This window comes from Meles meles, chromosome 9 (assembly GCF_922984935.1).
Source record: "Meles meles chromosome 9, mMelMel3.1 paternal haplotype, whole genome shotgun sequence".
Lineage (NCBI taxonomy): Eukaryota > Metazoa > Chordata > Mammalia > Carnivora > Mustelidae > Meles > Meles meles.
The window spans coordinates 12,365,624-12,389,380 of NC_060074.1; the positions used below are offsets into that span (position 1 = coordinate 12,365,624).

Sequence of the window (23,757 nt, forward strand, 5' to 3'; positions counted from 1 at the left end):
AGATTGCTCATTCTCAACTGGGGCTACATTGCCCCCAAGAGGGTGAAATTTCATTCCTGAAGAGTGAAAGGGTCGGATATCATGGCTGAAGTCAGAGTGGGGGCAAGGGGGGTGTGACAATGGAAGAATGGCCAGAGACAAGGTATGATGCTGGCTTGGAAAAGGCAAGGAAACAGGTCCTCTTCTGGAACCTCCGGAGGAGAGTGATGCCCCAGCGACACCTTGATTTCAACCCAGTGAGCTCCATGTTGGACTTCTGCCCTGCAGAACTATAAGATAATACATTCGTGTTCCTTGAAGCCACGAGCTTTGTGCTAATTTGTTACAGCAGCAATAGCAAACGAATGCCCCAGTTTCCTCTCTCTTCGTGAGAAGAATAGAAGGGTCTATGTCACGGGTTTCTGGTCAACATTAAATAAAATAATCCATCATAGGGCCTTGCCAGTGTTCAGATGGGCAATGTTTGCCCATCTGTTGCCATGTTTATGTTGCTGATAGACCCTCTTTCTTTGTATCAGTGACAAGAGTCACATTTTAGACTGGCCCCTTCGTCACTTTAAAAGGATTTTGTAGATTTCCCCTTAGATTCTTGATACATTGATTTTATATTTTAACTGTGGGGAATTCCTTCTACTGACTTCCATGTACAGTCCACTCTTAGGTCCTCCCCAAAGCTATTCTCCTCTTCTGTCCTGTTCGAAGAAATGCCTGAAACGTTGGTGGGGTCTGCGGAGAGGTCGGGGAGCAAATTCCCAGCAGTAGCAGAGAGGAGACAAGGGCCAGCTGCCAAGCAGCCCAGTAAGGGAAGGGGAGCCCCAGGTGGGTCAGCCATTTCAGAGAGAGAGACGTTCCAAATGAGAGCCTGGCTGGGCTGGGAAGGAAGGATACACTCGGGTGTATTGTTTTCTTTTTTTAACTTTAAGAAAGTGTGTGTGTGTTTTCATTCTTGCTTTTTTATCAACCAAGACAATCCCCACTGAAAAGGAGACTCTTCACAGTGGAACATTCACTGACTTGCTTCATTAAGTCAGTTGGGTAGAGCTTAGTGTAAATGAAGTGAAGTCCACACGTTTTTCCCTGTGTTTGTTGAGTCAATTATTTTCACAGAGAACAGCTTTTGCATTACCACAGGAAAAGAAACTAACAGCGTTGTGTCCCTGCTACCCAAGTGTTAGACCTACGTGTGTTTACATATGTTATCTTTTAACTCACAGCACTGCTATGAAGTAGACAGTATGACTCTCATTTCCTGCTGAGGAGGAGGGAGTGTCCTCACAGTATCATTATGAAGTAGATAAATAGGTGTTATTACTCCCATGTATAGCTGAGGACCCAGGGGCTCAGGGAGGGTGGCATCTTTCCTGGTTTGGGTGGGACAGCGATGTGACTGCTGTCTGGGGCTGCCGCTAGCTGGTTGCCCACGCGAGACCTTTTGGTTGAGATCTGTTTCAGAGCCTCGTTCTTAGTCTTCAAGGTCCACGTACTGGACTTTGTCTGTGAGCTTGGAGGTGCTCAGACTCTCCAGTGATATACCGGACTAACAAAGTTTTAGTAAGGGTGACGGATCAACCTCTGTCATTAGGGCCTCTCTTTCTTTTTAAGGACCAGGACATCCCCTGCCCAGTGTGAGCAGCTCACTCACTTCTCTTGCTCCACACCGGTCTGATCCCTGCACTGCCTTAACATTCACCCTGAAATGTGCCTCTGGCTGTTTCCATCCCTCGCATGTGACCCTTCAGGGACTGCTTGCTAACCTCAAGATCAAGTTGAGGCTCCATAACCTGGTTCATAGATGTCTTTCTCTCTAGGTTCTAGGGATAATGATCACCCTGTCAAGCCCAAATGTCTTTTGCATCTTGGTTTTGGTGTATCCGAGTCCCTCTGCTGAAATCATGTTCTCCCTTTTCATTCCCTCTTCACTGCGCCCCATCCCTCTGGATAATCAGGATCCATGTAGGTCTGACCTCCATCTTGAAGCTTTCCTTGACTCCCCTAATCTTGTTTATTTACCCCTCCCCCCCAAGTCAAAGTGCTCTAATAAAACCTTGTACTTCCCCTCTAATACTGCGTGTTGACTTATGTTTACCTGGCTGGTAACCCTCAGCAGAATCAAAAGTTCTCTGAGGCCAGGGTTGGTATTCCACTCACTGCTTTTCTAGATCTTGGCACGAGTTTGTGTATATAGGAAGTTCTTGATAAAATGTTCTTGAATAGAATAAGGACTAGAAGACCTATATTCAAGGCCTGGCCCTGCTGCTTTTCAGTTGTGGGGCTTTTGACAAGTTCCTTATACACTTCAAGTCTTTTTATAAAAAGAGAAATTTCACTGAGATGTTTGAAGTTCTTTTCTAACATGAACATGCTGGGATTTTAATGCAACTCATTAGCCACCCAGAAACCATAAATCAGCAGCCATGTCTTGCAAATGATCAGTTGGGCGCATTGCCATGGACTTAATTTCTTAAGCACGGATTGATTATTTCATTCCATCCACTTCTATACGTTAAGGGTCAACAGACTCATGCCTGTTCTTATGTTGATATTTTTGTTCTTGACCCAAGGGTTTATTTTCTACAGGCTACTCTCTTCACTTTATACTGATCGGCATGTCTGAAAAGGCCTCTTAAGCCCAAGAAAATAAGGTCTGTTTATGTCTACTTTTTTGTTCTTATGTCTATCTGTTTTTACCTGGAGGGAGTTAATGAAACTTTTTGCTGTGCCAAGAATTTCAAATGCAGGTAATTTAAGACACTATTAGATGAGAACTGTGGTCTCAAATAAGAAACAAAATCTGCCATTTTTGCTGATTACTTGTGGACTTGAGTTGGCAATAGATGTAATACCATATATAATTGTGTGAAGTATGTGATATGAAAATAAAAGGAAAAAAGAGAACCACTGACATGCCCGCAGCAAAAGGGTTAATGTCGAATGTGAACCATCACAGTAACTCCCAGGTGATGTCTGCTGGGTAAACTTCCTGCTCAAGGAGTCCAAGGCCAACTACTGGCTATGTTTGTACTTATACACTCTGGAGGTTGCTAATGATCATAGGGATCACAGTATTAGTATATCTCAGGTACTTCTTGTTAGTAAATTAAATGTGTTTATGTATTTCATTCATATGTTCTATGTCATAATCAAAAGTAGTAATTTTACTAAGAGTTTCCCCAGATATAATTAGCTTTTCCTAAAATTTACTCTATATTTCTTGGTAACTGTGACCAATTCAAACTTGAAAACAGACTTAACATTTTTCAAAAGTTGCTTCTTAACCATATTGCAAAGTCTTGATCAGTGTTATTTAAAATGATATACCTAATGGGATAAAACATCAGGACTCTTAGGCAACTCACTACACATGATTTTTGTTTTCTGCTTTTCATTGAAAGTTTTCTTACCCAATGCAGAATTCCTTTTGTCTTTGGATGAAACTGTATTTGGCCTAGCTGATAGGCTAATTAGCATTAGGATCTTTTCCCCTCTATCCCTGTTATTTTTAATGCATTGTAGCTTATTTAGCAGTCCATGGTGATCTCTGACCTCCTGACTCAGCAAAGCCCACTTCCAGGTCAGGTGGCCGTGACCTCGTGTGGACAGAGCAGTTTGTTAGCAGGACACCAGGAAAACACCAAAGACAAATGGATTTGTTGTTTCTTTACTGACAAGTTACTCTGAGCTCAAAACATAGCCAATGAAAATGATTTGATGACTCAAATACTTGGTATAGAAACTCTGATGAAAATCTGTACTTTTCAAGAAAATAATATATCTTTATTTTATATGGAAAATAAGTTGTGGTTTATTTGGGGACAGTTTTTATATTTGCTTACAGATTATGTAAATTACTTTGCAAAAAGTAGATCAAAAGAATTAAGAAAATAATGCTCATATTTACATGTCTGAGAGTTGAAAGCGAATTCCAGTTTTTATGCTGCACATGGGGTATATGAATATGTAAATGAAGTTCAGACCCTGAAAGTTACTGGTCCTGTTGATGATCAACGAAATAGTACTAGAAATTTGGCTGTGTTCTTCTAGCATGTTAATTACTTCCATCATTAAGATCAATGATTCTTTTTTTTTTTTAAGATTTTATGTATTTATTTTGAGAGAAAGTGAGAAAGAGAACACAAGCAAGGAGAGGCAGAGGCAGAGAGAGAGAGACTCTCAAACAGACTCCCCGCTGAGCCCAGAGCCCCATGTGGCGCTGTATCTCACAACCCTGAGATCATGACCTGAGCCGAAACCAAGAGTCAAACACCCAACCGACTAAGCCACTCAGGCACCCCAAGATCAATGATTCTTAATGGCAGGTGGTTACAGATGCAGTTAACAAACAACGTAGTGCTTTGTCTCATAGCTCTGACTTTTAAAAATCACTTAATTTGGTATTTCAGTAGCATCACAGGAAAATAAGAATGTTTTCCTTATCAAAAGATTGAGAAACCCTGCTTTAATTTAATCTGCAGTTAAAAACAGGTTGGTTAATGGCAGGATTTATGACAGAGAAGAAACGTGGACAATAAGCTGTCCCATGCAGCAGGAATCCAGATGTTCCAAGGGTAGGCAGAAGGGTGGATATCTGTAAACCCAAGAAAGGACACACACCTGGCAAAGTTAAAAGGAGGAAGGGAAAAAATACAGTGTCCACAACAGTTTCTTGCACGTAGTAGGCACTCAGTAAATAGTTTTGAGAGAATAAGTGAACTGAGACCTTCCAGCCATATCAAGCATTGGTATAATTTACTTCTGGTATAGCATACAAAAGTGACACAAAAATAATAAATGGAGTGATGAGAAATTTAAATTCCTTAGGCATCTGCTAGAAGTCTTATTCATAAAGGAAGACAGAGTTTCAGATACCAGTTTACGTCTTTTTCATCTCTAGGAAGGTAAAGGAAATGAAAGGAGCTACTACTTTGGATCTCATTTTAACCAAGAAGAGATTGATTGGTGAAATAGAGGTAGAAGGAAACTTTATCCATTTATTCACTAATATTTGCATGTCTACTACGTGCCAAACTCTTGGAAGATAGTGACCGTGTCATTTTAGCTGTTGTGATAACCAGAGAGCAGGTGATGGAGATAGCCAGATGTGTATCACAGATAATAGGAGGAAATTGGGAACCTCAGAGAAGAAACAGATATGATTCTATAGGTGAAACTAGACCAAAGAGATGAGAAACCCAACTCTTAAAACTGAGATTAGGGCTCTTTCTGTGTGCTCTCAAAACTTCTTACACTTCCTTCTCAAATTCGTATCACACTGGATCATGAGTGCCTTTGCACTCACTTACCTATTTGTTGTGAAACTTAAAGCTTCCAGAGAGCAGCACTATATCTATCATGTTTATCTTTGTATCCTAGTAAGTAAGACCAAACTTGGCATATAGCTGATACCCAGTAAATCACACACACACACACACACACACACACACACACACATTCATTGTATATGTAATGAATTAAGCAAAAAAAAAAAAAGATGAAATTCTGATAATATAATGATGAATATTTTCCCAAATTCTCAAAGTTAATGCGCACGCACACACACATTTGTCAACTCTGAGAGTCCACAGTTTTTTGAACAATTAGAACTAGAGGTCTGAAAGTTCTAAAACAGGTAAAGAGATGGCCGTGGCCGCAAAGGGCATGCTCGGATTAACTCAAACTATAAAAGGCCATTTAAGGAAGAATGCAAGGACAGGCAAATAACCAAGAACAAATACCAAAGAGAGAGATAATCCCACTAGAATGGTGTCAGGAAGCCTAGAGTCCAGAGTGAGCTGAAGTATGTAAAAAGAATTCTAAAAACAACAAAAGGGACTTAAAAAGCTGGCAAGGAACAATTTTACAGAAAATGAAGGTCGCAGAATAAACCAGATGTAGAAAATTGGAATGCTTATGATGCCAAGTGTGTTGTTCCCATTTTTGATAATAACGTTACAATTTCTGTCAAGAGTGGAGTATTATTTTTAGTTGTACTTATTACTGTAGAATTTTATTTTGCTATTGTAGAAAAAAGTACAAGAAAAGGACAGGACCTCTGACGAGAAAAACAAAGGACTGTTCATCTCTTCTTATTCTTGGCTTTTAATCAAGGATCGTGATTTCCCACCTTGTAAGGGTAGAACAAAATGACGATAAGAGGAAATTGAGGCCCATGGCAACATAATACCAGATCCGTAACCCTTCCTGGTGGATTGGGTCTCCTGGCCCAGATTGTATCCATGGGCCTGAGAACACTCAGACCTGTGACTCTTCCACTCCAGCCACCCATCTTGAAGGAATGTCAGCAAATGGATAAAGCCCCAAATACCTGGGGATTGGCAAAAAGAGAAAACATAGAATCTCAGCAGAATTTTAGAATTCATTCTGAAGTTTTTGAGAACATTCAGAAATGAAAGTGATAATCATTAGACACCAACAAGAAATCAAAGGGGACTAAGTGATATTCCTGTTCTAGAGAGTAATTGGAATGCGAGATGAAGAAAATGTGGTAATTATGGTATAGAGGAATATCATGCAGCCAGTTTTTACAATATCTCCAGATATCACTGTGGATTTAATAGAGAAATATGAATGGAATAACAGTAGTTGTGCAGATTCACAAGTAGGTTTGCATAACCAGACCCAAAGAGTACTGAAGACTATGTCCATGTGATCATAGAAAGTGATTTACAGTTACTTCTGTTTTATTCTAGATTCTTCTTTAACAATGATGAATTTGATTTAAAAAAATAGAAATAACAGATACCTGTTGATTCTTATGTGTCAAGCACTGTTCTGTTACTCTGCATATATTAGTTTATTTAATCCTTACCACCATCCTATGCATTCAATACTTTATTCCCACCTTATAGATGAGTAAGCTGCACCATAGAGTTTAAGTGACTTCCTCAAGGTCACACATATCTTAGGCATCAGAGCTGAGATTCAAGCCCAGATTGTGTACTTAATGGCATAAGTTATATAAATGATATCTTTCAAGCTTGTGAATGACCGAAGGGAAATGTAGAGCTGGAGTGGAAAGCTGTAGATCTGGTATCCAAAAGAATTCCAGTCAACTGGAAAAATTGGCCAAATTAACAAGACAAAACTAATTTAAAATAAATATATCCACATGCACTTAGTCCCCAAAAAAATCAACTGTAAAAGTAAAGATTGGGGAAATGGAACTTAGTAATGGATCGAATAGATTGAATGAGAAAGTCTTGGGAATTTCATTAATATAGGCTCATTATGACCAATGTGTAGTGTGATGTGATTATCAATAAAATGCAAACTTAGATTGCATTAAAAAAAAGGAAGAAGCCCATAGAATGAATATATATACATACTGTTATACAATATCTTGGTACATAATATGATATAACATAACGTAATATATGGTATAGGTATCTTATATACCAGGGTGAGACAACGCAACACTATGTCACATGAAGAGTGAAAGCACTCGCATAAATAAGGTTCTGAAGTTTCGACAATACAAAATGTTTTGTCCATAAAATAATTTAGAGATTTGTGAAGTCCTTACCCTGTCTAACATCCTGTGATTCTATGAACGATTCTGTACTAGAATAGAGAAGGCATACGTAGGACAAATGTGACACGTGGGGAGGTATGCTCAGACTATCTGAAGGCCTAGCTAGGAGCATTGCATGGGAAATTATAGGAATATATGTTGACTCCATTATTACCTAAGAATTACTCAAAATTAGTCTCATGCAGAAGCAGCTATGTTAAGAGGGGCAGAATCTCCATCATGGAATTTGTTTGAGCAGATACTGGATGGCTACTTACCGAGGGTGCTGGAAAGGAGGCTCACTTGTAGTCAGGAAGACAGGAGACCTCGGAGTCTCTTCTGACTCCAGATTCCAGAAGAGTGAACAATTACAAGACCTCTCTCTGTGAAACAGGTAGTGAGGGAAGGATGTTGAATGTTGAAGCTGTTCCAGCTTGCAGGACTGTGGGTAAGTTGAAATCTGGAGATGCATTCCATGGGAGTCAGATAGAGTTAGGAACCAAATCAAACAAAAAAATCTAAGCTACACAGAAAGTATTTGTGCCCTTCTGGTGACAGTTTACTTTCGATTTTACCTCAGTGGTAAGTCACAAATTATTTTCCAACAAAGCCATATATTTGGAAGCATTTCGCATCTTGCCTACAAGCAGGCTCTTTCCATGACCATCTCAGACCCCTGGGCACAAAAAGCCTAGAGGAAATATTTCACTTCTGGGAGTATGCCTAGCATCAGCTAGACCTAATTTGATTTCAGTGTTCATTTCAAGCTTTTAAACAATATGACAATGGCAGAATTAGACACTTCATGGGAAACGTAGAGGAAAGACTGAGGAATGATCCCCTTTTGGAATCCTGGAGTTGCAAGGGACGCAGAGGTCCCCCGTTTTCCTGAATTAGAAGCGAGTCCCCTCTCCAGCATCCCACTAAGTGGTCACCCAGCTTACGCCTGAATAAATCCTGTGCCAGGAGACACATGACTCTTATGACAGCACCTTGCACTTAAAGACACCAGATGTTAATATTCCATGTCAACTCTACCTCAGTTGGAAATTTTTTAAAAATTTTAAATAATAACAAAGACCTAAGCGGTAACAGGAAGAAGGGGGAGGGAACACAAGGAGACAGCAAGTAAAGGGAAGGGTGAGCAGGAGGATGAAAAATGGTTTGGCAAAGTGTATTCCACCGAGATTTGTCCTCACTGGGAAGTGGAGAACAAAATTTAAAGCACTGAGAAAATATTGGTCTTCCCATTGATAATTTTTCTATCCCATTTGGCTTTTCTGCCAAGCCAGCTTTACATTTCTAATTCTAATGCTTGTGAATAAGATTTCCCAACTGATGTGAACTCATGAAATAGTTTTTAAACAGTTTCCTTTATGTGCGTTGAACCAAAACAATGGCAGCAGTCTAGGGAGACAAGCCCACGCTTGAGAATCAGTTTCAGACATTGGAGTCCCTGCCTTGCTATTGACCAGCTCTGGGACCTTGGCCCAAACTTCTCTACACCTAGTTCCCGTATCTGAAACAAAGGATAAAACCCAATGCAGTCCTTGAGGAGTTTTTGTTTTGTTTGCTATTGTCTTCCCCAGCACCTAAGACAGTGCCTCACAAAAGGAGGTGCTCACTAAATGTTTGCTAAATGAATGAATGACGAGCTCAGCGCAGATAGCTCTTGCTAAAGGCATGACAGCGTTATCAGACATGAGAAGTCTTTGTAAAGCAAGAGGCTGCTGGATTTTCCAGAGATTTGAAGAAGGAGAATGCTTTGTCACAGATCAATTTATTTTTTCCCCACCATAGTCACAGATCAATTTATTTTTTCCCCACCATACAGCATAGCTTCAGGATTTTTAAAAAAATTAAACTAAAACTGTGAGCATTATGTAGTCTTTGTAGTCTTTCCTCATCCTTCCCCAATGTTTTCTATGAGGTTATCTAGAGTGGTCTCATTCTGTCTAGTCATATATTGTTAGAAGACTTGAAATGAAAAATGAAACCAACTGAAGTCTGGCTGGCAGCCATTCAGAAATAGATTTTTTTTAAAAGTAATTTTCAAAGGTATTTTCCCTCTTTAACACTTATTCATATTTTTAAAAAACCACTTAGTAAAACAAACAAGAGTGTCTTTTCAGTGTCTAGTTACCTCGTTTTCAAGACCGAATTTGGTAAATGACATAATATTAACTGTTAGGTATTCCCAGGATTCAAAACCAGGTAAAAATAGAACCAAATGAAAATTTTAATGCAGTTTATGAGTGAAATGAAACTCAGCTGCATAGCTTTTGTTTTGGAGTATATATTTAATATTAATCAGATTAAAGTGTATATTTCTGCAAAACTAAAGGGACAAATAATCAAGTTGCATCAAGTTGAAATGGTTCAAAAAAAAAAAGTCAAGTTTTCAATTCAGCATATCAAAAATAATAGAGAAAATTGGGTTTGGTTTCAGAACCCATAACCAAAAATGACAGGGGAGGGGGCCAGAGAACCGGGATGGGGTGGGATGACAAGGAACTCTCCCATTTGCTAAAAGGAAAAGCAAAACCAGGACGTGACCTCTTTGCTGCATTACAAGCAGGACAAGTGTATAACTGAAACCTCGCCACACACCTTTCGCGAACTGCTTTCCGAGGTCATCTAATCGCCTATCCCTGCTACTCTTAACTCTGTTCAAAGCCAGTCTTAAAATCATACTGCGTTACAACAAGCTAAACACTTTGCATCTATCCAAGATACATAGCGGACCCCCAATAAATACTTATCAGTTGACTTCTGTGAACTCTGCAGGCAGGCTTTCTCTCCGGCCTCACACGTGACTTAGAGGGGTTTCCGGCTTGCCTTTCCTCTTAACCGGAAATGCTGTTCGTATCGCTGCCAGAACTTCCCTAAAGTAGTCTAAAACAGCCCCTCCCGGCGGAAGTCCTGTCTGAAAACCCACTTAAGCTAGAGCCTTCTTAAAGCCTCGAGAAGCCCCTTTTACAAACGTGACTGTAGACATTTCAGGATGATTTAAGATGCCGTTCTTACTTCTCTTGGTTCTAACACCCCCACCCAATGCCCCTCGATGTCCATCCCTCCAGAAGGGGCACTGACTGTCATTTCCCACAGGGACACACATGTGCAGGATGACCCTCTACACGCAGTGTCCAGCCCACAGGCAGCGCCCTCAAGAGACTTCTTTGACTGGATATTGACATTTTTAGCATCAGTAAAAAATCAAACAACCCTGATTGCTCGTCTCTGTCAATCCTCCAAGGATGGGTATGGTGGAATCAAGGCTGTGAGAGATGGATCTTTTCTATAGAACAAATGATCAAAACCTAATACATTTACACCTGAAAATTGCTTTAAGGTAGACTGGATTACTAACAGTCTTCCGAAGGGAAATAATATACGGTATTATATTTGAGAGGCCTATACAATATTTGAACTACTGTACAAAAACCAGTTTTGATAGAATCTTTAGAAAAATGATTTAGAAGAGATTAAACTACATATTGGTGCGGCCTGTAGACCATCATAAGCATGCGGTGCTTTCTGAACTTGCCCCAGTGTGAGCTGAGCCACAGGGCAGGCTGGAGAGAGGGTCAGGTGTGTGCTCCCAGGCTTTTCATGCTATAAACTAAAGGAGTAAGCAGGTAGACCAGGAAAGGGCTTACTACAAAAGAACCCACAGCGCACACACGGGTGTACACAGCAATAAAAATCCATATATGTGGATAGAGTTCATAGGGGTGTATATAAATGGTAGTGGTTACATGTTGTTTAGCATTGGGTAGAAAGCCAATTAAGTTCTGTTTTTTCATATTCCATAGAAAGTATACAGTTTTAGCCCTTCTCTTTGGGGCAGAGTTTAGGTTTTGATGGAGAGGAGTGAACTAGAGGGTTAGTCTAGTGACTTGGTTACCCTAAAAACAAGACTTTAGGTGAGGAAGAAATAAAATAAGTCAAAGACATTGGGGAAGTTACCTGCTTAAAGAGATGGGACACCTGCAGTTTGATATGGGAAGATGTGGAGGGCTTCAGTGCTCCTGATTAGACCTTGACCTTGAGAATGACCAAAATATTGCAGGGCAAGAGGGGGAGGATAAGGAGTGGATTGGAGGGTGTGTAAAGTGATGTAGCTAGAACAGCATTTGATGCTGCTTTGATAACCCAGTCCTAGATGTGGAACGCCAAGGAATGAATTATTAAAGGCTCATTGCAATCAAAGAAGGAAAAATAAAATGAGAAGACATTTACTTCTCTTTTTCCACGTCTTCCCTGAACATTGAATTGTCCAAGACACTCTGCTAGGTACTTTGGAAAAGAGAAAGGAGAAGTGGAATTTATCAGAGACAGGCCTTTGAAAGGGAAAGAATTCTTTCTGTAATTCATTAAATCTATAAATATCTTGTATATCTGAAGTACTTTAAAAGTCCGTATTAATTTTCTCACCATAGCATATTTCAGGTGACAAATTTGTATTTTTTATTACAATTAGAAATTGAAAGAAAATTTACTAAGATAGTAAATATGAGCTGTAGAATTTTTAGCATATCATAAAATGGTGAAAATGAGGTTTTTATCTGTGATTGCATTAGAATAAACTCAAGGGCATTAAAATCATATTCATTCCCTCTCTTTTATCCATCCCCGTTACCTGAAATCAGAATGTATGAAAGGAGATTTAGTACTTTCTAAGTTGTTCTCTAATTAGCTGTGAGACTTCATTTGAACTTTGCTCTCTCTGTATTGTAACTGCTTATCGTCCTCTGAAGACCAGTACCTTAGCTGTGAATTTGGTCACCGGAGCTTCAGTCACATCTGGTTAGCCACACTGCTGGAAACTCTGACCTGGCTTGGGTTTCCAAGCCATTCTGCGGCGAGGGGGTCTTTGTGACAAAGAACATGAAGAACAAATGACCCTGTGGGCATAGAGCCCTGTGAATTTATATCCCTTCTGGCAGCGCTGCATCTGGGCCTTAGCCCGCCACTCACGCCTCCCTGGAGTTGTCCTGGTCCTCCCATAAGGTGTCAGCATCCAGAGGAGGAGAGGGCATAGCCCTATAAGGACAATGTGTGGTCAGAAGGTTGTGTTTTGAGGGCCAGCCCCATCACTGGCTAGCTGCATGACCAGCTAGATGCCAGGCTTAGTTTCTCCCTGTAAAATGAGGAATGTGGAAAAGCAGTCACACAGCCGGTGGAGGAATCCAGTGAGATGATTTCTCTATTTATATTTATTTTCCAACCCCTGCTGTGTGCCCAAGCACTGTTTTCATCACTTTTACGAACATGAACTCATGTCACCGTCATTACCACCCAATGAGGTCCTTATTATTAGCATCCTCATTTTACTGGTGAGGAAGCAGAGCCATTGAGAATTCTGTGTCTGCTCAAATACCGAGACTAGTAAGAGGCAGAATTGGGGTCCTGGTAATTATTTATTTACCGTCATAAGAAGATAAGGAAGAATCGAAATAACAGAAAATTGGCAGTTTCCTCTCTGTAATCGTTTACGGACCAACACTCTGGATGTTGACCAAAGCACCTAATTCACGCCCAGGCCTCCAGCACCCTACTGTAGGGCCAGCTGGGGGGTCGGGGGGAGGGGGGTGCACCGCTCCTTGGATGACTTTGCCTGTGGGTGGTGACTCACATGGGCTCTATGCTGGGGACCAAAACAGGCCTGCCCCGAAAGAGAAATAGCATCTTTCTGAAAACATGTTGAATTCACATACTCGTTTTTTTAAAAATCAAACCAGAAAACAGAGGTGACATACACAGGACTAACTTGCCTCCAGGTAGAACAGGCGTGACAGGTAAGAAAGCTTTCTCCATTCTGCCTGCCCCCCACAGCCAGTGGTTATCCCCACACCCATACACCTCCCATGAGCTTTTCACCGATAAGGACTGAATGTTCACCATGAGAATTTCATTCCTCTGGATGAGAGAGCGTGACCCCTCGTAAAATGTATGTACCCATGGACACGGTAGTACACGATTCACTTAGTGCACAAGTAGCCTGCAGATGCTTCCAGTTAGGTCTAGAACCTGGAACAGGTTCTAGAAGGGGGAGGGGAGAGGGCAAGCCGCAGGGTGCCGTGCCAGCAATGTTTGCTGATTGATTGATTGGCCTGCGCTAGCGTCACGGGAAGACGAGAAGCCTTCCGCAGATGACCATACCCAGAAACTGACCTTTGGAATGATGACTAGAGTCCCAGCCTGTATGGCCCTTAGCCTCGGAGGCAGTCCGTGTAAAGGTTGCAGGTTCGGTCTTAGAGCTGCACCTTCCCTAGGCTAGGAGGAGTGGAGAGCTGGGAATTCACTCGTGGGAGCCTGAAGGCAAAAGCACTGGCCAGTTAGCACGCGGTTTCCTGAAGGTGAGTCCCTCCGAGCCTCAGGCGGCTGAGGCCACCAGCCTACTGCGGGTTACTGGGCCACACCCAGGATCCTGCCACCTACCCCGGTTTCTGATTCCACCCGCGTCACTACTGAGATGACTTACTGGTCACGGTAAAAGCATGTCAATAAAGGTGGCCGGTCGGAGAACAGGGCTTATCTGCTGGGTGAGAGAGCCAGAAGCTCGGGCCTTGCACGGGGAGCCCTGATTTGGAACACGCCGGGAAGCCTTAAAAAGTGAGTTGAGGTTGATTTTGTCAGAAAGCCTTAGGAGGAACAGTAATTGTGCTGGGGGGGGCGGGGGAAGGGTCTGGTGGTGGGGGTTATCAATGCATTAGAGCTGCTGGCTCCTCGTGGGTTCTCTCCTGCTGGATAGCAAGGTGCTGCCTCAGTTTCCTAGTATTCCCTCCCGACCCAAGGCCGGGGCCTGTGAGGCAGTCATCTTATACTGTCTTCGCCCGGCCGGTGCCATTTCAAGGAAGCAGGAAAAACCTTTCCATGCTACTTTGAGAAAATCATTAAATGTTTACTCAAAGAGTTCTGACTTCATGAATTAGGAATATTGTGAGCTTCTTGGAACAGAGGTTTCTGCAACGAGACGCGGCTCTGAAAAGCGGATTGTTCCTTTACCAGGTGTTTATTCCACGACAAATGAGCCAGCTTCCGCAGAGCTGGCTTCGAACGTGTAGCTTCTCTTTGCGAAGTTGAGTTAGGATTTCTCTTTGCCAGTCCAGAGTTATGTTGCAGAACCACAATGCATGTTTTCTTTGGAGGTGACTATCAGGGTTTCTTTTATAAAGTTGCTGTGAAAAGTTTTAAAAAAGCATACAGCCCCCGCTGACCGGGAGCCCGCCTTGCGCCCTCTGCCGTGCCTGGTGACTGCAACGGCCCTGGGGCTGCTCTGCCCTGGTGCTCAAGCCAGCTCTGTTCCGACTCTGATTTCCTGAGTCCACACTCTGATTTCCTTCTCCACCTCCTCGTCTGGCCTCCGTCTGTGTTTTCGTGTACATGTCTGTCTCCCTCCGGTGACAGAAGGCTTCAGGAGGTCCAAGTCGAGCAGTGTGACTGGAGTAAGTAGCTTACTCTCTGTGCTTCCATTTCGTTTTCTGTAAAATGAGGCCAGAGTACTCCGTAGAATTATTAGGATTAAAGGAGTTAATACGTGCAAGGTGCTTAGTGCAGTGTCTGGTCCACAGTAAGAGTTCGGTAAGGGTTTCTTTTGTAACCACTGCGCGTGGTCCCCATAGAGCATGAGAACAAGCGTTGCCCTCTGTGTGACTTGCCCATAGCTGGTTGAAGGACTGGGGACTAGGAAAGAGAAGGAAAGCGTGTTCCTTTTCAGCATTTGGGGAGTCCGGGTAAAGCAGTTGGTGCTCTGGTGTGTGAAGGAGAACAGCGCTGGGCTTTTGTGTCCACACCCCTCTGGGATCATAGATTTGCTGGAGGGGCAGGAGGGGGATGGGGGCAAGCAGGTGTAATCCGCGGTAAGGGAACCTGTTAGAGCGTGCTTCTTCTGAACCTCACAAGGCCAGTCACTTCACCTTTCCCAAGGCATCTCTAGATGGGCATGTTTTAAAGCCTCGAGCTGACATCACCGCATCTTGAAACATAATTGCGCGGCTGGTACAAGTGGGTACTTGCACCGGGCCCAGGTCACCCACATCTCTATGGAAACACATGTTTGCCTGAAAGCCCAGTGATCAGAAGCAGAGCCTTCCCCGAGCGCCAGCATCGGGTCACTTTTAGTAAAAAGCATTTATTTATATGCTCAAGCCATCAGAGACATAGGAAATGAAATAATTTCACATTAAATAGAAAAATCATGCTGCAGCTGAATGCTAAGAAAGCCTGCCGCCCGCCCAACCCCCGGTGCTCCCAGGGCCCAGGATCTGCTGCATTCATTGATTTGAGTTCCTCTCTGCTCTTTTGCTTCCATTTGCATTCTGCTGCCGCGGGGAGGTGGTTTGGCACTCTATGTAAAAATGGGTAATCTTCATTCATACGCATTTGCCAGCACTAAATGGAAAATTCAAAGCCGGGCCTGCCATAGAGTGTGTTTTGTGCTGTCTGCTGCCTCGGCGTGCAGCATCCAGGAGGGCCGCCGATCCGGAGGACGGTGCCTCCCACGCCACTGCCGGGCTGTTGAGAGAGGTCTGAAACTTGCATCAGCACATCTTGGCCTAGATGCGTTCAAGTGATATTCTAAGTGATTGGAGGCTTTTATCTGCCTCTGGAAGCAGGCCTTTTCAAATAAGTATTGACTGTTAATGACCTGTTTAAATAAAACATTCAATTTTCTTTCTTCTCCCCACAAAGAACATCGTAGGCAGCGACATTTCTAAACCAAAGGCTAACCCTGCCTTTCAAAAGAGGCAGAGTCTGGGCTTTTTAAATGTGAAATTTTTTCTGACATTTGCCCTTAAAATGCTTTTCAGCGAAGTTGTTCTTACAGTGAGTTTAGTACATTGAAGTGTCTTTGAATAAAAATGCAACCTTGAGGTTCTTTCTTTTTTTTCCCTCCAAATTAAACAAAAAAGTCTCGGTAAGTATCTTTATATGAAATTCATATTTCAATCACTGTTCTCTGTTTCATTGTTTATGTGTCCTCATTCCTGATAATTAAAGCAGCTTTCCTCTGAGGAACAAGGCACAGCGCAGGAATTTTTATTAAACTGTGGGAATCAAACCACAGAAGAAAGAGCTAAAGCCCTTGGAACTGGAGAGACCTCAGTAATTACAACACCAGATAAGGAACAGCAAAGGGCTGAGGGAAAGGGAAGAGAAGGATTAGGCAGTGGGAGAGTCCAGCCACAGAAATCCTATGTACTGTCCCGTTTAGACGAAGTCCCCATTTTACCGAAGGAACACTGTTTCCCTGCTTAGGTGACACGCAGGTACCTCCGGTTGGTCATGGGGGACTGGACAGCTAGCTAGTCCCTGACCAGTTTAAAAGTGATCTTCACAGGAAAACAATGCAGATGGCACCCACGCATTTTTCTTTTTTTAAGGTGAATTTTCACCTTGCCTGCTGCCTTAGCTGGCGAATGTTCCCATCATTCCCAGGGCCCTTCCATACTTGTAGTCCTGAGAGCTGAAGAGGGCCACAGAGGTCATACTCCAAAGGGTGGAGAATATGCCACCCCAAACTATGACTGTAGGTATACAGGACTTGCTGCCAAACTGTGCCCCTTTGACCTATTGATTTTCGGGAGCTGTAGGCACTGGGAAAACAGCAGATGCAGGGAGAGGCTGTGTCTGAGCCCCCTGTGGGCGGTTTTGTCAACCACATAACACTGTTGACTCCTGTCACAGAAGAGGAGCCTAGAAGCCGACATCACACTCAGACACACTGTGTCACGAGCTGTCGAACCTCTCATCTCTCCTAAAAATCATTTGCTGTCCCCTGAGAGGCCTACATCCCTCCTCCCCTTTCCCTGTGAAGATGGTATTTGATTCTGCACTCTTAATACACCTCGGGAGCGTTCTCGCTTTTCCCTCGTAGCTCCCGTGTATATAGGAGGTACACCCGTTAATAAATTTCTGTTTGTTTTTCTCTTGTTAATCTGTCTTTTATTGCAAAGGGAAGAACTCAGAAGGGTGTGGGTAAAAAGTGTTTTTCTTCCCCTGCAACGCCAGCGTCTTATTCTGTGGCTGGAGATCTGAGGCCCTCACGCTATAGGGTGACAATCTAGAACCTTTCTTGCGATGTCCGTCAGGATGTGGCACCCCATACAGACAGGTCTGTTCAAAATGTCCCGGACCCGTTTCTCACTGACTCAGAGCGCTGCTCTCTGCTGAGGACCCGCTGACGGCAGTAGAGAAGGAAATAAACTAATTGGTTGTATTCCACCTCCTTCCAGAGGTAGACCGAGTGAAAATGCAGCTGTCTGTTAAGTTGGCACAGGGCAGGGGCTGGCACTCTGGGAGACCGCTGGACACTCTGCTGTGACCGAGTCTTTCTGCTGCTCCCGCCGGCCACACCGAGTAACTGACCACCTGCCCGCAAGGTCGGTTCTCGTGCCTTCTCTCCGGGACAGCCGTGACCACAGCACTGTCTGGGCTGTACCCAAGTCAAACACCCGGACACTTTAATTACTTCAATTTACAAAGAAGAAGCAGTTAAGCCTCAGGCTCTGGAATGTCATGGAGCCCCTGGGCAGCATGGAAGGGCCAGCTCAGGGCAGCTTTCGACAATCTCCTCTAGGGCAGGAAGCCGCGGGAAAACAGCCCTCCCTCTCTAACAAGTATATTCCTGTCCCTTGCTGTGTGAGTTCCGTGGTTTTTGCTCTGCAGCGTGTACAAGGTCCACAGAGGTACGGGCCATATGCATCATGTGCCCACCCCGCCCGAGAAGCTGATGCCTGGGATGGTTTCCTGCAGTTCCTGCGGAATTCTCACAGCGCTGCCTAACACAGCGAGCCCCGTGACTTGCTTACCATGACTTTGAGGCGCCAGGAGCGCCACAGCTGTGGGCTCCAGAGTCAGACTGCCCAGGCTTGAGTCCTGGGCCTGCTGCTTACTCGGCAACCCCCGCTGAATTACTGAATTTCTGTGCCTTGGCATTCACATGCATAAAATGGGGGGTAATCATAATTTCGACTTTATAGGGGAAGGGTTAACTGAAAAAAATGTTTGCCAAGCACTTAACAGAGGGCCTGGCATTATAAATGCTCCCTAAGTGTGTTAATTATTATTAATAATATGCTGGTGGAAGGATCATTCATTAGTGTAATCTGTGGGAAACGGGCCCCCCATTTATCTCTCTAGGCTTCTGTGAGACTCAGTGTGTTGTGTGTGGTGGTTGAGATCCAGGAAGAGGCCTTTTCTTAATATTCCCAGGATGGAGACTGGAGAATAGGGGTTCTCCAAGTTCTCTCAAACTTAGATTGAGATCTGGGAGAGGGAGGCAAAATACTCACTGCTGAGCTGCCCCGACCCCAGACTTCAGTCTCTCTAGTGAGGGCCAGAAAATCGGCCTAACAAATTCCTAGGTGATGCTGATATTGCCCTTCTGGGAATCCAACTAAGGACAGCTACTCCAGGACAGGACTTTACAATGGAAACAACGCATGAGCCACATAGGCAATTGAAAATTTTCTAGTAGTCACCTTTAAAGACGTAAAAAGAAATGGGCAAAATTAATTTTAATGTTGTGTTTTATGTGACCTAATAAGTTAAATATTATCATTTTGACACATAACAGATCCAAAAAATACTGGGATGGCTTACAATCCTTTCTCGTGGTTTAAGTCCGAAATCTAGGATATATTTTACAGTCGCAGCACATTCTGGTTCAGCCCAGCCACATTCAAATCCGGCTTTGCATGAAAATGACCTAGGGAGTTGCTTTGCTCAGGGCTCAACCCCGTCAAACCAGTTGGCAAGGGGTTCCAGAACTCTCTATTTCTGGAAGCTCCCCAGGTGATTCTGATGATCGGCCAGAAAGTCAAGTTGATCCCCATCTTCTACGAACCTGCTCATCTTCCCTCTCAGCACATTATCATTGCGATGTCCGCCCCTTCCCTGTCTCCTTCAGCTACATTATGATAATTTATGAAATACTCTATTAACAGCTCCAATTATGTGTTATGATCTTTACACTTTTATAAATCATGGAAGAACTTCGCATAAATGACCTTGGAAAAAAATTGCTAAAATCATTATTTTAAAATTTTTCTTATATATTACCTCTGGTTCCCTGAATCCATTTCAAGAAAAGTGACGTAGTACCTGAGAACAGGAAAGTGAATCTAAAAGCAGTCATAGGTTTCAGAGAAGCAAAAGTGAAACCTCGTTACTGTCTACACGGTAAAACACGAGGGAAACAGAGTGAGAAAGCAATTTGGCATTTCAATACCTTGTTTTCACTCTTTATGTTGTATGTGATTATGTGAGAATTAGAAATACGTATTTTTTTTAAATACAGAGTTTGGTAGCTGATGAGTTTGGCACATATATTGAATTTCACCGATTTGTATTATTTAGGAATGCTGAAACATATTTGCCAGAATTTGTGCTATGCAGACTTACTTTTCATAAAAAATATTTATCTTTGTTATAAACCAATAGATTTCCTGAGTGACATTAACGTATATGAAGTAAGATCTTTGCATAATGAATAGTTCAGTTTGATACACTGTTGCACATGAAGTGACGAGTGGTGGCTATATTTCTGGATTATTAATTTTGCACTGGAGAAGTATATAGATGATATATTGTGATAAATTGTGAAATTCTTTTCTTTGGGATTGATATCTTTTCCTAATAAATTTTTGACTATAGTATATATATATATATGAACATACATATATACATACACACACATGCACACACATATATATAGAATGAAGCAAGAGATAAATCTGTTATTTCATTTTTGACTATGGAGCACATATATCTATATATGTTATATATAGATAGATATATCTAAATGAAGTAAGAGATTAATATGTTATTTTATAAATAAAATTTCAGTCAACAATATCCTTGATCTTTATTTTTCTCTAGGATATGTATAAAACTTAGATAATATCTATGTATGTTTGTAATGTTATTACTGAAAGCTAAAGTATAGCTTTAAGGAAAAAAATTTCAATAGGACCCAAGCTATTGAAATACTATATCGATATCAGAATTTCTGGTTATTTTAATTTTATATTGATTGACAGGCACAGAACACATACTTATGGATTTGAATAATTGGGCTTCAGTAACTGGTCAGTTCTGAGAACACTCTTAAGTGATAGTAGGAATTAGAAACCAGATGCTTTTCCAAGAAGCCAGAGATCCTGTAGTTTTCTAGTGGATTTAAAGCTCTTTTGGTCATTGTACATTAGGATATGGGCATCCATCCCGTCCCATAATGATAAACTATGATGTGTGGTGACCAAGTGTGATGCAAGGGAAATAAGGAGGTCTGTTGGTCCCAAACACCTGTCACTCACAGCCTTAGAGGGCTCTCGGATTAGCTCAGAGGTTTGCAACTCTAAGTTGTCAAACTCTGGGCTTATTAGTTTGGAGGATGTGACACTTTGTGTCCTGGAGGAAAAGTTCTTCTTTAACTATGTAAGTTAAATAATTAAGGCATGCCTGGGTGGTTCAGTTGGTGAAGCGTCTGCCTTTGGCTCAGGTTATGATCCCAGGGTCCTGGGATCAAGTCCCTGGGGCTCCCTGCTTGGTGGAGAGCCTACTTCTCCCTCTCTGTCTGCCTACTGCTCCTCCTGCTTGTGCTCTCTCTCTGACAAATAAATATATACAATAAGAAAAAATGTTAAACAATTAAGATTCAGATCAAATTGATCTGACTCCCGATGGAGTTCGTGGCAGAAAAGAGACTCCCAGAAGAATAGAGGCACTGCATAGTTTCATTTTCACAGGGGAGAGGAAGTCAGCTCAGGAAGAGTAACAAGCATGTGGCACCGTGCCACTGTGAGTTGTACTTTGGAATAATCCAGAGGGACTGGCGTCAGACTGAGGGTGTGGACATTTAACACTGATGATCAACCTTGCCCTCACGTTTGTCCTCAGCGATAGAACTCAGTTTGACTACCTGGCCAGTTAAACTCTTTAATTCTTTAGGGCAAACCAAATTTATATTCTATTTAGATTAAAACCCTTCCTCTAGTTTCCGTAACTGGAACTGCGGTTGATTCCCTCATCTCTCTGTTATACGCCAGCCAGCGGAAAGCCTTGATGTGGAGAGAGCGCTGGAGGCCACCTGGGAGGTCGAGGCTGTAGATGCGGTGCTCCACGTGGGGGGAAGGACCAAAAGAAGAAGATGGACAAAGAACGGCCCCACCACTATCTTGATCTTCTCTTACATCTGAGAAGCCTGTAATAGATCATTTCAGCCCTGGAGCCAGCTTTTCCTTGCACACACACACGCACACACACACACACACACACTGTTGTCATTAATCCACTGGCACCACTACCAAAGAAGAATCTTCTTGAGTTAGACTTTGAGGTCAAAGACGGAGAGAATTGCCAAGGAAATACGTATGAATATATATATATATGTATATATATATATTAAGTAAAAGAAAGCTACATATTCATGTGTATACTGTTCGTCTACAAATAGAGCTACCGTTCAGTGCTGCCGCCTCCTCAGATCTCAGAGATGTTCTGTCCTCCATGGAATTCTTCCCCGATTCCTCCGTGGATTATGACACTCCAGCCTTAGAAAAGGCTTCACACCCAAATGCGAGGCATCAAAGCAAAATAAAAACAGAACGGTTTTTCTATCAGATTTCACACATCTATAATGGCAAGACTAGATGTGTCCGGAAGATTTGGCTAATCTAGTTTAATGAGAGGAGCTGCGGCTCGTAGATCTATCCTAACAAATAGCACTAAATGCAGCTATCACTCTGATCCTTGGTAGTTCCACAGTATAACCCATATCCGCCTCCTCCCCCATCCTCATTTCCTCATTCTCTCCCTCTCTCTCTCTCTCACACCCACCCACCCACACACACATACACACACACACACACACAGTCACACGCAGAAAAATCCACGTGTGTACACAGTGTGTATTTACAGGCCAAAACTTCCATTTGAATAAGAAAATCAACCATCAGAAAATCATTCCATTCTCTCTTACTTGTAAATCTCAAGAGCAGCAATAAACAAGAATGAAATTCAGGTATTATTTGCCAGCTAGTATTTTTTTTTTTTTAAAGATTTTATTTATTTATTTGACAGAGAGAGATCACAAGTAGGCAGAGAGGCAGGTAGAGAGAGTGAGAGGGAAGCAGGCTCCCTGCCGAGCAGAGAGCCCGATGCGGGACTCGATCCCAGGACCCTGAGATCATGACCTGAGCCCAAGGCAGCGGCTTAAACCACTGAGCCACCCAGGCGCCCCGTATTTTTTTTTTTTTTTAAAGAATTTATTTACTTATTAGAGAGAGAGAGGGAGCATGCAGAGGGAGGGGCAGTGGGAAAGGGAGAGAGAATCTCAGGCTGACTCCCCACTGCGCTGGGAGCCACACTCACAACTAAATCTCATGACCCTGAGATCACAACCTGAGCCGAAACTCAAGAGTGGGTCACTCTTGGCTGCCACCCAGGTGGCCCCTCTCCCCAGCTAGTATTATTTGCTTTCTTCCATATGCCAAGTCAGAGATGTAGAATTGCAATTTGGGACAGTTATTTAAATGGGAGCTGGGTTCAGTGGCATGGACACTCTTTGCAGAGCATATGGGAACGAGCTGTCTTACTGGGGATCGAGTTCGCAGAGTCTCTCCTGCTAGCGGGCCCAAATGCATGTGTGAGTGGCATTATCATTTGGAAACTTACAAAGATGAAATGTTACTATTTATAATATCTAGTAAGATACTGTATCTATGTATATTTGTATCTATGTGGATTTCCTATGTGCGTGGTAAGAGAGTTAAGATTACATAGTGCCAAGCTTTCACCCTAAATCAACAAAAGATAATGGATCTAAGTTTATGTTTTATTTAAGACCTGGGTTTAAAAGAAAATGGCAAGGAGAAACCCGAGAATTATTTTAAGTTATCCCTGAAACGTATCAAGTCTAGACACACTCACTGTAGCATGAGTCAAAAAGAATATAAGATAGAGTTTCAGTGGTTCTTGACTGACAAAAAGCGTTAAACATGCAAATAGGGATTGTGTCGATATCTTGGCCTATCCTGCTGCTAATTCCTGAACCAATCTGTTTGCCCATTTAAGTCATTTATGCTCTATTTCAAAAAGAGATGGAAACTATTAAAGACTTAAGTTCTATCTTCCATAATAATGGTGAAAGATTTAGACCAGATGAGAGGAAAGAAAACACCACCGCTTCTTATTAAGCTGGGGGAGTGGAAGAGGGAGAA

The 23,757-nt window shown here is 42.5% G+C and overlaps 1 protein-coding gene across 10 annotated transcripts in view; it reads left to right on the forward strand.

Moving 5' to 3' along the window:
- SPATS2L (spermatogenesis associated serine rich 2 like) overlaps positions 1-23,757 on the forward strand; it is a 173,449-nt gene that overhangs the window by 55,809 nt on the left and 93,883 nt on the right. The window contains exon 3 of one of the 10 annotated variants that reach the window (XM_046018624.1): positions 2,578-2,642. The exons of 7 other annotated variants lie outside the window; for them this stretch is intronic. The gene's annotated coding sequence lies outside the window, so the exon portion shown is untranslated. Of the gene's footprint in view, positions 1-2,577; positions 2,643-13,735; positions 13,891-14,004; positions 14,147-23,757 lie in introns of those variants that run through there. 2 more of the 10 variants (XM_046018620.1, XM_046018623.1) reach the window with 2 other exon arrangements.